This window comes from Musca autumnalis, unplaced genomic scaffold (genome assembly GCF_047663935.1).
Source record: "Musca autumnalis isolate F117 unplaced genomic scaffold, ASM4766393v1 scaffold_5, whole genome shotgun sequence".
Classification (NCBI taxonomy): Eukaryota; Metazoa; Arthropoda; class Insecta; order Diptera; family Muscidae; genus Musca; species Musca autumnalis.
The window spans coordinates 33,199,671-33,215,971 of record NW_027412088.1 but is presented as its reverse complement, the minus strand read 5'-3'; the positions used below and the strand labels follow the sequence as shown (position 1 = coordinate 33,215,971).

Sequence of the window (16,301 nt, the reverse complement as noted above, 5' to 3'; positions counted from 1 at the left end):
CATACGGTGAAGCGACAAGGCCAGCTGATTTCACACAATCTGTCAAATTCATTGTTATTGTGATTAGTATGAAAACATATGCAACAATTATAACAACTTGAAGTATTATCAATCAATATAATCTTGTTGTTGTAGTTTCTGGTTCACGTAATATACTGTAAATTAGGCTCTATAAAGATTCGATGGCGGAATAAGAAATGTGTGAAGCTAAAAACAGCTGATCATCAAACTAGGTGTAAAAATTCATTATTGTGAATAGAGGTAAACAAGCGATTCACAGTATTGAATTATTGTGACTAAATTTGAAGTTTGGTATGATTTGAATAAGGTAGACCAGAAACTACGACAAGTTTGGAATTTTTTGAATAAGGTAAACCAGAAACTACGACAACAAGACTACTTTGATTGAAAGTCCTTCAAACTGTCGAAACTTTTGTTTACGTTTTCATTCATTTAATTCACAATAACAATGAATTTTGTGTGAAATCAGCTGGTCTTATCGCTTCACCTCATGGCGGAATAAGAAGGTGTTACATCCATAACATGATGAAATAATAAGGTGGCGTAAAACGACCAGCTGATTGGTTTCAGTCTGTCAATTTCTTTGTTATTGTGAATTAATTGTATGAAAACGTAAACAAACATTTTGACAGATTGAAGAATTTTCGGTCAAATCAGAGTTGTACTTTTTCTCCTTACGTGACCTTATAAATAGATCTTGATCGATAACAATAATCGGGCCATTTACCACACCAAACGTCAAAATAACGGATTACTGTGAATTGCTTGTTTACCTTTTATATGTAATTTTATTCACAATAATGCATTTTGACAACTAATGTGATAATCAGCTATTTTTGCCGATGGTAAATGGCCCGATTATTGTTATCGATACCACACCTTCTTATTCCACCATGACCATGGTGTATACAGACTTTCTTCCAACACTGTTATGCTTAAATTGCATTTTGTATCTGTATGTGCATTATTTTTCTGAAATCTTTAAATTACTGTGTAATCTAGACCTCTCTATGTATGTGCTGCAATGAAAACTCTGAGCCTAGTGAGTTTATCGTTTCGTTGGCTGACTGTGTTGTTGCCAAGCGCATTTTTGTTGTCAAGTCACACAGTAGTGCTGTGTAGCGTTTAGTTTTACTGTTGCTTGTACCCCACAATTTTCCACTGATCTCCCCAACCCCCCTCGGCAATATAATGTTGGCAAAATACTAGTTGCTTTTTTGCCATAGAGGTATTGTGCATTTTTTAAAGTATTGCAAGATAAATAGATGTGTTTGTTTTGCTCTAAGCAGCTAAATAGAAACACATACACATTTAAACATGATATACATACGTACATACATATGTAGCTATATATATTTATGTGCAACAATATATAATTTTCTGTTATTTAAGGTTCAACAAGTTCAATCACCTCCTCATTCATTTTAGTAAAGAGTAAATTGTGCAGTGGTTCACAGAGGGCTTTCGTTGCTTATTTTTTACTCATTTTGTTTTGATTTTAATTTTCCATTCAACCTAGTTGCTGTCTAATGTGAACTTTTTTCTCATCACTCTCTTCAAATTTGGTATTCGTTGAAGAAGTTTATCAGTCAGTATTGAATATTTCGAAATTAGACCAATTTCTTTAAAACCACATTGATAAGAAATTAGAAAAAGAAGAAATAAACAATAATCTGACAATGATTAAATATTCATTATTTATTTGACATATTTGCATTTAAAGTTGAACTTCACAGACCCATAATAAGCTTAGACTTTGGATATTATTTAACATTTCTCAGGGATTGCACAATTTTTATTTTAAACCTAATTTACAATGGAACCTATAACTCAATTTATTCAGGAAAATAATAATACTATGTTTACATTTACGAAATCCACTCGATTTCATCTGTCAATTCCTTTGTGTATACGTCAAATGAAAACTCATCTGAAATCTATTGGATTTCATTTGACGTTTGAGCAATGGAATTGACAGTTGAAATCAAGTGGATTTCGTAAATGTAAACATAGTATAATATCCAAGAATCTACAAATTTTTACTACGTAACACATTTTCCTTTATGGTATCGCAAAAAAGTAAAAATTAGTGGATTCTTGCAGTTCTGGAACAGCCCAAATGTCTAGGCCATGGCGCAATAATAAATTTATTATTGCGCCATGGCCTAGACATTTGGGCTGTTCCAGAACTGCAAGAATCCACTAATTTTTACTTTTTTGCGATACCATAAAGGTATAAAGTCAAAAACATTAATATTAATTTTATAAAAATTAGGAAATATTTAACAAATTTTTATAACTGTCACTGTTGTCAACAAATAATATACACATCCATACCTATAGTAATTATAACCATAACGTATACGTATGTATACATGATACATGATTTTTTATGTCGCTTACAAACACATTAAAAAAATGATAATTTAATTGTTTACGGAACAACTGGCACTGGGACGAAAGAAAACATACTTATGGATTATCAACAGACTAGCGTATCACAAGAAATGCTTCGTTTGGCTGCTTCGCTGACTAAATGTCGACGTTAATCTTTCCATTATCTGTAAGATTTTTGCCAGCTATCACTATGGAGGTGTAAATAAATCTTTTTTTTATTCCAGCGACCATATCAAATGTGTGAGCAGAAAATACATACATATTTATATGTGATTTTTATATATTCTAAGATAAGAAACAAAATAAGAGGTTTTGTAATTCTGGGTTAAATTGTGAAAATGTGCTCAAGGAGAATATGTTTTTAGAAAAGGGAGAAAATATTGTCGGATTTGCAACAATTCCTTTTATTTTTACACCGATTTTGACTGTCGTGGACAAGTTCCTACAATTATGCCTTATTGAAGCTGGGACCATGGCACAATAATACAGGTACCACCACCAAAAACAGCTGATTATCACACTATTTGTCAAAATGCATTATTGTGAATAAAATAAACCAGCAATTCACAGTAATGCGTTATTGTGAAAAAATGTTGACGTGTAGATTGATTTTGAGCAACTAATGTAACACCTGCATATTCCTCCATGGCTGACACTGAAAACGGGTGTTTTGGATATTTACGTCATTCAGTTTACGTGGTACGTTTACATTACACAATAGGCCTGTTCGACAACTTCGCAAGTAAAAAGTATTTTCAAGTACTTGCAACTACTTCCCATTTCTCGTTTATTGAACAAGTTTGTTATCGAACAGCTAATGAAATCTTCATAAAGCAGGTTAACCCAACAAGAAGTTCTAATGTAAACCAGCTATTATTTTTTTAAGTTTGGCTGGCCCGTGGCAACATAGTACAGGTACAACGGCAAAAACAGCTGATTATCACATAGTTGTCAAAATGAATTATTGTGAATAAAATCACATACAGTAATGCGTTATTGTGAACAAATTTGACGTTTGCTATGATAAATGGCACAATTATTGTTATTGATGCAAGATCTATTTAACAGGTCACGTAAGTAGCACAAATACAACTCTGTTTTGGCCAAAAATTCTTCAATATGTCAAAATGTTTGTTTACGTTTTCATACAATTTATTCACAATAACAAAAAATTTGACAGATTGAAACCAATCATCTGGTCATTTTACGCCACCTTATTATTTCATCATGTCATTGATGTAACACCTTTTTATTCCACCATGATGTAGAGCTGACAAAAAATCGATGGCACTATCGATAATATCGATTATTTGTTTAAAAATTCAATATAGACAGATAGTTTTTCCCATCGATATTATCGGATTAAAAACTCCTAGCCTAAAATTCATTGAAATAAATATAAATTTCGCGGCTTTTCCGTTTGGTGGATGTTAGAAAGCAAATCCGTAGTCACAAGTAGAAATTTTTCAGAAAAATAAAACGCATTTTTGTATATTTTTATTAAATAAAAGCATTTTTTTTCTCCTTTATATTTATTTTTGTGAACTATTTGTGCGAAATGTCAAAAAGCGTATACATTTCCGCCATTTTCATTTCCAAATTAATATTGATGACACATAACCGATAATAGCGTTAGCAATCGATTTTTTGAAATGAAATATCTAATGTTGGGAATATCGATAGTTTGCCAGCTCTACCATGATGGACTGGCCTCAAACATAAAGCCCGTGTTTAGACACACAAATTTCTCGGGATAGTAAATTCAGTTTTTAGGCAATAGGGGGTAGGAAAGATTATTGAGGAGCTCTTTCCTCTCCGCTCTCTCCCACAAAACTCTATTTACTTTCCCGAGCAATTTGTGTGTCTAAACATAAAGCGGGGTACGAGCGATCAGTTTTGACTGTCGATTTGTCGGAAATATCGATAAATGTCAAACAGTTCAGCAACCACAAAATATTTTGTTTAGCAACCGAATATTTGAGCAAAACTGACAGTCAAAACAGATCCTTGCTCTGTTCCTTTACGTGCCCGAGGTTACCATTTCTTACCATTTTTAACCGGTTAAGTGTTCCCTTACTTTTAATAGCATACAATTTATATGATAGCAGTTTACCACTTTTACCATTTTTGCCACTGTTACCATTTTTAAAAGTAAAGGAACAGACGACCTGTGTGCCCCGCTTAAGAAACAAAATACTAACATCGTAAAGTTAGAAACACAACCAGCTCGTTGCTTGATTTGTTCGCTTCTCTCCAGCAAAAGAATAAATGAAAAAAGAAACCTAATTCAAATTCGTCTTGGCCGTTTATTCCTTTACCCGACTATACTGACTATACATTTTCCGAGATTAACCCACTTAGCGCCGAGAATTTTTTTTGCGAGAAAACTTAAATTTTTTTATGAAAATTATATTTTTGAGATTTTTTAAGCATTTTTTAAAAAATAACTTTATTTTCTAAAACTTATAGTTTTCCTGCAATCGGGCCTTCTTTTAAATGTTCCAAAAACTTTGGAGGGTAATATTGGTGTATCCTTACATGTCAATCCTTTGGTTTTTGATTGAGAAAATACTCTTACTATATTCCTAACAAATCCCTGACTTCATATGATTCTAACCATGGTTTAATAAGAAAGGTTAGCCAAAGCATTATGTCAATTTAAATTTTTTTCATTCGAGTATGCCTAAAACTTCAGAACAATATAAACAAACTGTGTATGTGTGTGGTGTTTGGATAATATGCCAAACAATTTTAAAAACAATCGAATTCAATGATTTTTAAAATTGTTTTTAGACCATTTGTATGGAAGAAATTCGTGAGATTTGCATTGAAACAATCAGTTTATCATATTCACAACTCAATTTTGTGGAGAAAACTTAACTCTTCATTCATTTTTCGCGTTTTTTATAAAATGCTCAAAAAATGCATTGTAAACAAACCCAGTTGTTGCTTTTATTTTGAAGTTTTAGGAATTCAAGAAAAACAAGGGTTCTATAGTTTTTTTCATTTAAATCTACCTCTTTACTTATACCATGATTCTAACATTTTTGATTAAATTTTTATCGCATATTTAAATTTTTCATCAAAAGTCGAAAATTACAAAAAAGTCGATTTTTTTGAATAGCTTGGGTTTTTGGCCAATTGCGTGGAAATGCGTAGGTCAAATGAAGCGCTACCAGCGTGAAATTACAGATAACAGACAATACTATAACAAAATGCAAAAAACCACACAAAAATATTTTAAAAAACCAGAGTTTTACGTCAATTTTTGCAATCATTTTTTGTGGCGTTTAAACGACCAGTGGCTTTATCTGGGTTAACACATAAGCTTGACTTTAATATGTCATAGTTTATATTGAAAAACGCAGTGTGTATTATTGTTACTTAACACATTTAAATAAAATTAGACACATTATTTTAAATTCTACAAATAACGTCTTATTTATAAATCTCTTGTTCTATTTAGCAGCTGTGATATGAATTTATTTTGTTTGTTTAATTTTTTCACTTTTTTTCTTATTTTTTCGTATTAAAACGTTTGTTTGTTGTTATCATACACTTTGGAATTAATTTAACAGAAAAGAAATTACAACAAACATTGTTTTAGAGTAGTATTTTTAAATGTTATATTAGACGAATAATAAAAAACAAAGTAGCATAATATCAGAAGTTTATTAGTTCTTATCTTACGCATTAGGATTAATTTAACTAAAAAAGAACTGACAGCTAACATTTTTAAGGCTCTATTTTTTTAAATTTTTATTGGATGAGTAATGTCATGTTCACACGAGCGTTTCAATTACGTTGTTCGCCTGTCGAACGACGTACACGAATTAACCCGTTTCCACGACACCATTCGTAATTAACAGAAACATAAACAAATTTTCCTTCATTTTTGTTTCCTTGTTTTCACGAAAATTTGAATCGAAAACACATAAAATATACTTTAAATGAATAGGAAAAGCAATAGACTTTCCTTCAAATGTATCTTCTATATATAACTACGCACATTTCATTCATTTTTTCTGTAAATTCTGAATAATTTGTATTTTCAATATATTTTTTTATATGTTTCTATTTTCAAAATTAAAGAGAGAGGCATGTCAAAACAATGTTTGTGTATACATACTTTAAGTTATTTGTTTCCGTTTTGTTTCTGATTTTTTACGCGATTTTAAACTAATGGACAAGAAATGTGTGTGGAATTAAGAAGGAAACACAACCATCTTCCTTCTGCTTCTATATAAAATGTTTAGTTCATTAATTTTCATTCATCTTTTTCCTTTTTTCTAAAAATTTTTGTATTTTCAACAAATTTTTCAATTTTGAATTTAGACATGTCATAATTAATTTTTTCGATAAATTCTCTCATTTGTTAGGGATGGGACAAACTTATTCGTCGTTCAGAGAGTATTTCTAATCGAACAACGTAGAAAAATCGTCGTTCGTTCATAGAATTTTGTGTGGGGAAATAAGTAATTTATTCGTAGTTATGGGTCGAACAACGAATAGAGAACGAACGACGTACCGTGGAAACGGGCTATAACAAAAAACTACCAAAGTAGCATTTCTTAACAACTGAAATGTTCACTTTTTTTATGTTTGTATAATTTTTTGTTTATTCATCTTTATTACATTTTTTATCAGATTGTTTTCCATTGGTTAATGCCCGATGGTAATTATTGAATTTTACGGAAAAGAAAAAAAAATATTTTTCATTTTAATCCCTGGCAATGTTCCGCATTCTTCTTTTTAACATCATTATTATTTTCATATCAAATTTGGAAGAAAATATGTACCAAAAACAATTTTCGGTTTGTTTACGTGTAAAAACGTGTCTTTCGACCCAGACATTAACTTGGTTATACTTGGTTTACATTCGGCGTCGTTTCGTGATTTCGAAGGCGTTTCGTGATTTCGCGCGGAATCAAGCAAAATTTATCATGATTTCGCATACAAAAATGAAATCATCTCATTTCGTGATTTCAGCGAAATCAACATCGAAATCACAGTACACATGATATACAACCTTGCTTTTGCCTAAAAAAGTACCAAAAGTTGCAACCCTTTTCACGTATCACAATAAACAAGGTAGATGTGCGAATTGCTGGAACAAAAAATGTTAATATCAAAATTTATAATCAATGTGAAAAAATATTAAATTACATTGTTACAATGCTATTTTTCATTGTGTTCTCGTACTTTTTTAATGGTAATGTTAGAAAATAGACCGAATTGTCAAAAATTGCTTTCCCATACAAATTTCGTAAAAAATACGGGAACGGAAAAATGACGGAAATTGCAAAAACTCCACCAAAAATGTCAAAATCAACGTATCATATAAACATATGAACATGCTTGCTACTAGTTTCTACTAGGCCAAAATTTTATGGCAGAAAACAGGAGAAGAGGGTGTTATTCGGGGCTATTTTTGTTTAAAGAGAAGTGCAAGTCTTGCTAGTTTTCGGAGTACGGGAACGCATGTTTAGCACTAAATGGAAAAACTACTGCAAGTACTAATATTTTGCAGGTTCTGAGCAAAATTTTTATCTATCAAAATGTATTATTATGATGTCTCAACGATAAAATAATTTTTTTATTTTTTCATTTGTTAGTACTATACAAAATTAATACGATATATAGATAATTTTACGATAATTTTCCAAATAAAGTTGTAAAGTTCTATATTGTCGTATATTTTTGACGATTAAATCAATTTACAATAAATTGTTTTGAAAATTCATGTTCGATCAGCTGCGCACATGCATCTACCTTTATCATTGTGATATGTTTGAAATCAACAAAAATAAGTGTAAACACCGGGGTGTATTTCAGGATTTCGTGAAATCCAGTGGATTTTGGAGCGCAAGTGTAAACTTGGCATAAGTCTAAAGTGCATCATATACTAGAGCTGGCAAAAAATCGATGGCACTATCGATAATATCGATTGTTATTTAAAAATTCAATATCGATAGATAGTTTTGCCTATCGATATTATCGGAATAAAAACCCCTAACCTGAAATCTATTGAAATAAATAGAAATTTCGCTGCTTTTCGGTTATGTGTGCGTAAGAAAGTAAGTCCGTAGTCACACGTACACATTTTCGGTAAAATAAAATGCATATTTTTTAATTTTTTTATAAAATAAAAGCATTTGTTTATTCTCCTTTACATTTCTGTGTACTACTTTTGCATAAATTCAAGAAAATTATTGACATTTCCGCCATTTTTATCTCCAAATTAATGGCGATGACAACTTAACGATAATATCGATAGCAATCGATATTTTAAAACATTAATATCGAAAATATCTAATGTTGGGAATATCGATGGTTTGCCAGCTCTGTCATATACGTATTTTACTAAGGCTCTGTTCCTTTACGTTCAAGAATCTTAAAGTTTTACCACATTTTACTCGGAAAGCGTTCCTTTACTTCAGACACCATACAATTCATATGGGAGTCGTTCACAACTTTTAATACATTTGCCGGTTTTACCATTTTCAGAAGTAAAGGAACAGACCATAAATCTTGATTTTTCTAGACGATCTCAATCTTTAGCAGTTATAGTACGATTACATATGACCGAATTTAATAAACCCACTGTGTTTCAAATGTCAATTTTATTGGGTATACGTCAAATAAATCTTCCTAAAGACGGTTAACCCGGCAAAAAGCTATAATATAAACAGACTATTATAGAATTCCACTATTGATTCTGAACTACAATTTTGAAAACATCCAGTTAGTTTAAGTTTAATTTAAAATTAAACAGATGTTTTTACGAGGTATTCTTTAGGGGTAAGCCTATATATCACCATATTTTCATTTGGCACGTTCGTTAAAACGTTGTCAAACTGTATTTGTTTACAATTTAAATCTGAAATAACATCTACTTGTTTCCCCCTTTCCCGCTTTTTTTCTTATCAACACTTATGCTGCTACTATTTTCCTCTCTGCTACGTTCTAGTGTTGTTATTGACAAAACAAACAAACAAGAACAAAACTAAAAAATATTCCACCAAAACATATATTTTTATGGCCGCCAAAAAACTAGAAGAAAAGTAAAATAACAAAGGCTAAAAACATAACAAAACCAAAAACAGTGGAACATAGGTATATTGTATATTACATATTAAAAGTTCCATTAATCGAAAGGTGCGGGTATACACGTAAAATTTCGTTAACAGTAATGCAGTACTGTTATAGCTCATTTAGATTAGCCATAAATCCTCGACTGGATTTAATAAATCCAGTACAAATCTCATTGCATTTAGATATACATTTTGGGGGATTTAAATGGCAGTCAGCTGATTTTTGTTCATAGCACAATTACCAAGGTAGATGCATCAGCCCATCTGAACGAATTTGAAACGTTAAAAGAATTTTTTGTAAATTGAATTCGTCTCAAAAAACACACGTCAAATTACAAATTTATTATTTAATACTGAAAATGTTAGCACATTATGCTACTAATGCTAACTAAAGAGCAAATAAAGAATTACATATTTTATCGCAGTTTGTCCATCTAAAATAAATAAACAAATTATTTTATCGTTTAGACATCATAAATATTAGTCTTGGTTGATTAAAATCAACTTTGTACATAAAAACAAATTTAATTTTTCCGCCTTGTTTACAAATTTTTACATTTTAAATTATTTTTAGTGTAGCAATTCACCGATGCATCTACCTTGTTTCAAAGACATAAATACAACAAGATAAGACATTTCTTTTGCTATCATTCTTCAGTGAATGGCTTTTGAATTTAACATAATGTTATGTTACGATATGGTGATATAACATTTTTTTCTTTTATACATTTTTACGTATTTAACCGAATTTACTGATCCAATTGACATGGAATTATTCTTGAACATATCCCTGAATTCATAAATTTTGTTTCTGATACCATTACATGAAATGTTCCTCCTTGGTTGCGATTTTGAATTAACTGCAACCTGTTAAGGGTAATGTTTCTATACATAGTCTCGTAAACATTTTTTTGTTGCATGCATTTTGTCAGGTCTTTATTACTTTATGTCTTTGCTTGTTTCTTGTGCCAGCTTGCAACTTTTTGTATTTTCTAGCAACATGTTGCAAAAAACAGAGTTGTATACGAGGATTTATGCCAGATTTAAAACAAATCCACTCAATAGGAGGATTTATTTTTGTATGGGAAATCTGGTAGATTTTGGCTGGATTTAGCAAATAAAACCTGATAATGGGCTAAATCCGGCTAATGGTGTCATATCTAAATGGCATATTAATTGCATGTTTACCTTTTGTATGTTGTTTTATTCGCACTAATGCATTTTGACAATTATGCTTGGCTTACATTTACGAAATCCACTCGATTTCAACTGTCAAATCCATAGGTTAAACGTCAAATGAAATCCAATCGATTTCAGATTAGATTTCATTTGACGTTTGAGCTGTGGAATTGAAAGTTGAAATCGAGCGGATTTCGTAAATGTAAACTTAGCATTAGGGCAGCTGATTGCCATCTGTTTTTGGTGTAGTACCTGTATTAAACGCATTTTACACTTGCATGTGAAAAACGGGTGTTTTGGGAGTTTACGTCATTTATTTGACATATATTGTATGGAATTGCAACTTAAATTATGCATGTTTTATAAAACATGTTAAGTGTAAAATGCGTTTTATTATTATTATTGTGCCATGCATAGAACCATTCACTCTAGCGAATGTTTCCACGACCCCACTGTACCCCGGTTTGATTATTTAATTTATTGTTTTTTTTTTATTTTTCTTCTACTACTTTGTCATAAGAACGTGCAAACCGGCAAATTTTAAAAATTTCAGCAGACAACCACAAACCCTCAAAACAATTTATTTCAATCATTCCATTTTAGAGTATTTTGTTGATTAAGGCAGAAAAAATAAAAGCAAATAAATAATAGATCGCAGAAGCTACAACAGCAATACGACAACATCGACCATGTGCCTGCAGAACAACATAAACACAATTAGTAAAAAACCAATAATAATTTGGTTGTTGTTGATGATAAGTAATGGAAAATCTTTAACACTGATTTCACGCTAGAGTACGTTTACACTAGCTCTTTTCAACACGAGAATAGCTTTATATGTATTATTTTTGACAGATCTTATCATACATTGACTTAAAATAACTTTTTTTTAACTTTGTCATGGCAATTGGTGCTGGTACAAACGCGCTTTTATTAATTACGAGAAAAATTAGTGTAAACTCATGCCACAATTACTGTGATTTCATTGGAAAAATTTCATGAAAAGATGCGTTCTTAGATCGAGTTCCATACTAAAGTAATGCTTGGTTTACATTTACGAAATCCACTCGATTTCAACTGTCAATTCCATTGCTTAAACGTCAAATGAAATCCAACTGATTTCAGATGAGATTTCATTTGACGTATACACAAAGGAATTGACAGTTGAAATCGACTTGATTTCGTAAACATAAATGTACTATAATTGTATGAAATTGCTGTAGTGGGGAACTCAATCTAAGAACGCCTAATTTAATTAAAAATTTTCATAGAAATCACTTCAATGTGGACTTATGGTTTGTTATGGTTTTGTATGAGAAGAACTTATATTAATTAAAGGGGTGTTTACACCAGCCATCAATGTCATATGACCGGAAAATTTCCATCGTTATACAGCGGCTAATGTGTGCAATATTGGGGATTTTCCTTACGCCATTAACTTTTTGCGTCCACAACAGCAAAAATGCAGTGAAATTATGTCTCCACATTTATGGCTAGTGTAAACACCCTTAAAGAACGGCCGAGGCCAATTCGAATTAGAGTGCCCTTTGCCTTTTATTCTTTTAACACAATGAACTTATGCAAACAGAAAAATTAAGCGGAAGGGATGGCTAAACTAAATTCGAACTAGGTTGCACTTTTCCTTTTAGTCTTCTAACAGAAATAAAGTAAGCTAGGAAGCCAGCCGCTCATGTACCGAGACTTTAAAGGCCAAAACCTAAAGACCTGCGTACATAAGCTGCTCTGCCTGATTGCCTTGCTTTCCTGCTTCATTTTTGACATAATAAAAATAAAAGAATAAAAAAGGCCGAGGAAATTTCGAACTGGGTTGCTCTTTTCTTTTTTATTCTTTTATCAGAAGTAAACAAGGTAAGCAGGCAAGGCAGCCTATGTACGCAGGGCTTTAAGGCCTGTGTACATAAGCAACCTCGCCTGCTTGCCTTGCTTTCCTGCTTCATTTCTGACATAATAAAATTAAAAGAATAAAGAAGGCCGAGCAAATTTCGAACTGGGTTGCGCTTTTTCTTTTTTATTCTTTTATCAGAAACAAGTAAGGTAAGCAGGCAAGGCAGCTTATGTACCTAGGCCTTAAGGGATTTTTCTACCTTGCTTGGCTTTCATAACGTGTCCTTTCTGATCAAATAATAATAAACGATCGCGACAAATTTGAACTAGGTCGCCCTTTATTATTTTGTTTAAGTTATTTTTGATAAAAGAGCAGCCGAGACAAATTCGTACTAGGTTGCCATTTGCATTTAATTCTTTTGCTGATATTGTTTTGGGTAAAAGAATAAAAGGAAACCTAATTATAATTAATCACAGGGGTTATTCTTTTTGTTTGTTTTTGTCAACACTTGATGCAAAACTTTTTCCCAAACGTTCAAGACGTAAACACATCCAACGTTTCAGTAAAGTTGGGTGTCATATCTGATAAAAGAATAAAAGAGCAAGGACAGTATAGAACGACGTCCAGGGTTTCAAGAAATCTAGTGGATTTCGGTGCGTGAGTGAGTAAAAATGCCTTTGGTCTGAATTTGAAGAGTTGATGAAATACCTTCTTTTTCCGAAATAGACCGTCGCTTTTGTTATCTCGAAAGAGTTTTTGTGTGGCATGCAAAAGTTAAAAAATCAATAAATATATTTATTTTTTCGTAAATTTGTATTTACCTGTTTTCAGTTATGATTCCATTCATATGGCCAGTTACATTCCAGATGATTAACAGCTACACTCTAGATTTGTTTTATAGTTAAAAATCATTACTAAATATCACTTCACTTGTTATTCTTTAAATGGAAATGTAATAAACATTTTCTTGTCTTCTTCCCACTAAACTGGTCTTGTTTTGAAAATAGAAAAAATATAATAATAAAAACCATCAGAAAAACAACACTTTTGAAATGCAAAACAACAACGAAGCTGTTTTCGAACACAAATTGCAGTGCCCGCATTAAGAAATCAAAACACAATCTTTTTTATATTTTTGTTGTTTGTTTTATTTTTCGTCACACAAACAACGAAGTGAAAAACAACGTTGAAAAGAAACGAAAAGAAATAAAACAACAAAATTAAGAAGGCCTAATATGTTTCATTAAATTTATTTGTATTTTTGTATATTTTCGACTGCCCTCATTTTATAAACAACCACAACAACAACAAAATTAAAGAATTTAATTTATATATATATATTTTTTTTTTGAATAGGTTTATTTTTATTTTTTAACATAGGCATACAAATAAACACGGGTTGAATTTATTTGTTATTAGAATTTATTTTTTAACAATTCATAATTTATAAATATTATATTCTTGTTTTATATATGTACCATTATTCAAACATTTTGTTAATTTTTGTAATTTTAAATATACTTTTTTGGTTGATTAGCGTTTTATTAGCTTGTTTATATTTATTGTTTATTGAACGACAATAACAATTAGAATTATTCAACTACGAAAATAACAGAAACATAACAAATAAAACAAAAAATAATTTGAACAGCGTACACGCTCCGCTCTATAACCGACCGTAACCAACAAACTTTTTAACTAAAACATTTGTTTTTATTATTATTCGAAAAGGCCTGTCTTTCTCTCTCCACAGCTACAAACACGTACATACACACACATGGGCAGATTTATTAAAGAAAGAACGTTTTCACACGATAAGGTTTGCCTGCTCAAAAATGCGTTGTCCGTTTTGATTGTCATTCGTAAATTGTGTCAGTGTTGAAACAAAATGTGGAAGTAAGTGAACGAAAACGTACATAAAGTACCATACATACAACACTAGCATGTAAGATCTTATCTACCTGTTTCATCATATTTTTTACAAATAAAGGTGTTCTTCAAAACATGACTTCTATGTACCTGTTAATAACAAAGGTATATCCCTATTTCATAAAAAAATTTCTTGAAACATTTACGCTGGTAACGCAGGTATCATCTTACCTTCAAGTGGTAAGAATTATTACATTATTTTTTACATGGCATGCGCGCATTAGGCAACAATTTTAACAACGCATACATTTTACCCAATTTTATGGGATTCACAAGAATTACTTTTTTTATTTTCAAATACAATACACACATAAACCTTTTTGTTACATTTATGTAAAACCCATGATACAATGATACAAGGTAACCTCACGCTCATAGCTCACAGAGTTGTATTCGCTTTCCGTCCCTTCATTGACAAAATGATTTTGACATACTTTGTCTGTATGTATGTATATGTTAAAATATACATGTCAGGTTTATTTACATTTTAAATTCCAAACCAATTTAATTTAAAATTTTTACATTTAACATTTCAGACAACTGGTAGTCGATTTAGCCTTGTACGTCCGTCTGGCTGGGGGATAACTATTGAATGGATCAGCCGATTATGTCCAAACATTGATCAATTCGGAGAATGGGCCATATCATCATCCACTTCTTCCGGTACCACCCCTACAAAAGCTCAAACATTTTCGCTAAAATCGTGCGCACGATAACTCTCGAACAAATCCACTGATTTGGTCCAAAAATTTTTGCTCATAACATTTCTTCCGGGCCTAGATCAGATATGTACTATATGGTTCCAATCCTTCGAGTACCTCCACACAAAATTTATGCTTAAGTGCAGGATAGTTTTAAAATGTATACCAAACTTATTCCTTGTGACCCTGCTTACAGTGATATGTGTTTCGTGGCCAAGCCCATGCTACAGACATATTGGTAGATATGGCTGGTAATATTTCTTTCAATCATGGGCAAGTCCTTGCTTCTTGAGATAATGATCAAAACGTAAAAAAATCCTACGGTGACCAAATAAAATTCGTGCAATGTCTATCGAAAGAAATGACTCCAAGATGGACAATGGAGTTTCGAAAATTTAATAGCGCGTAGTCATTAAACAACACTTCCAATTCATTTTTTAAATTAGGGAACTGTTTTTAGCACATTTAGGTCAACCTCTCCTTTTATTTGTTTATCCACAGAAGAACTAGATGGCCTCTTAGGGAAGAGCTTTTAATAACAAGTAATAAAGTCAAATTGTGTGGCCTTTTTTAGGTTTAAAACAAAAGTATTGCGGAGGAGGTACTAGAAACAATGAATCGACACAGTCCATCGCGCCTACCAGTCATTTCAGTTGGTAACCGTATAAATTATAGCTTTTGGAAAACTATGTCAGAAAGCATGGGCATAAACACGAAAAACATAATGTCGTTGTAAACAGGACTACAAGGATTAGCATCGGTATAAATATCCAAAGGATCTTCAAACAGATCATGAACTGCACTTCAACAAAAAAGTAGAACTTTTGTGGGGTAGTTACCCTAAGGAGAAGACCAATATGGGCCATTTTAGAAGCTAACTCAATTTAAACAGAATATTATCAATAATTTAGACCAAATTTTTTGCTCCGTTCAAGAGATATAGCGTTTTTTTTTTTTTTTTTTTGACCAAACCGGTTGATTAGTTCGAGAGTTAGCTAAATCGACTCCAAATTGTCTGAAACGAATTTCGTCCAAACATACTTGGAGTCTATGAGGCACATTTTGCCCGTATGAATGTGTATATACCCTGGTCTAATGGCTGAGGGTATAAAACAGCGGAAGTCTATGGATGAC

At 31.6% G+C, this 16,301-nt stretch overlaps 1 protein-coding gene across 2 annotated transcripts in view; it reads right to left on the bottom strand.

Moving 5' to 3' along the window:
- Nucleotides 1-14,338, bottom strand: part of Sesn (Sestrin) — a 177,846-nt gene extending 163,508 nt beyond the window's left edge. The window contains exons 1-2 of one of the 2 annotated variants that reach the window (XM_073957441.1): nt 14,016-14,338; nt 13,359-13,528 (exon numbers count right to left, since the gene is read on the bottom strand). The gene's annotated coding sequence lies outside the window, so the exon portion shown is untranslated. The remainder of the gene's footprint in view (nt 1-13,358; nt 13,529-14,015) is intronic. The other variant, XM_073957443.1, reaches the window with a different exon arrangement.
- Between the last annotated feature and the right edge of the window lie 1,963 nt (nt 14,339-16,301).